This window comes from Panthera uncia, assembly GCF_023721935.1.
Source record: "Panthera uncia isolate 11264 chromosome C1 unlocalized genomic scaffold, Puncia_PCG_1.0 HiC_scaffold_4, whole genome shotgun sequence".
NCBI classification, from domain to species: domain Eukaryota; kingdom Metazoa; phylum Chordata; class Mammalia; order Carnivora; family Felidae; genus Panthera; species Panthera uncia.
The window spans coordinates 33,191,087-33,192,035 of record NW_026057585.1 but is presented as its reverse complement, the minus strand read 5'-3'; positions in this window follow the sequence as shown (position 1 = coordinate 33,192,035).

Genomic DNA, 949 nt, shown 5'->3' with positions numbered 1-949 from the left:
CTCTGTTGTGTAGGAAGAAAATAGATCTTAATCATCTTTGTATGTTCAGTATTTGGTAGCTATGTTTTGTGAGGGGGCAGTTACCAATGCTGGACATGGCTAGAAACTGGGAGTTCAGCCTTGGCCCCTGGGAGAAGACTGCTTCTGGGGGTCATAGAAAGCAGCAGAGCTTTAGTGGTTTGTGGAAAATGGGGGGCAAAGGGGTGGAGACTGAAGGGTGGCAAATAGCATGTTTCTTCATCAAGCAATTTCTTGAATTCTGAAGCCTGTGTGGGGTAACTGGCTAAACTCTTAACCTGAAAACCTGTGAACAGAGCAGAATTACCTGCAGTCATCAGTGCTTAAGAGGAAAAGACCCTCACAGTCTCAGTTCAAATTCCAAAACAGATATGCCACTGGAAAAGGGATGACCAGAGGTCATTACCTGATTGGATTAAAGTAACCAGCCCATCCTCACTTAATCTGCTTAAAGAAAAAAGGTAGACCCTCTCTGGCAAAAAAATTAGTCATCTTTAATGTCTACAGCTCTTTAATAGAAAGAAATTTGGAATAAAACATATTTTATATAGAAGAAAAATCAAAGGAGAGAAAAAGGATAAAACAAGTAGTCCTAAGAGGGAAGTATATAGCAACACAGGCCTACCTTAAGAGACAAGAAAAATCTCAAATAAACAACCTAACCTTACAACTAAAGAAACTATAAAAAAAAACAAACAAACAAAAAAAAAACAAATGAAGACTAAAGCCAACACAAGGAAGGATATAGTAAAGATTAGAGCAGAAATAAATGATAAAGAAACTAAAAATAAATCCAAACAATAGACCAGATCAATGAACCAGAAGCTGGCTCTTTAAATAAAAAATAATAAAGTTGATAAACCTCTACCTAAACTCATAAAAACAGAAAGAAAGAAAGAAAGAAAGAAAGAAAGAAAGAAAGAAAGAAAGA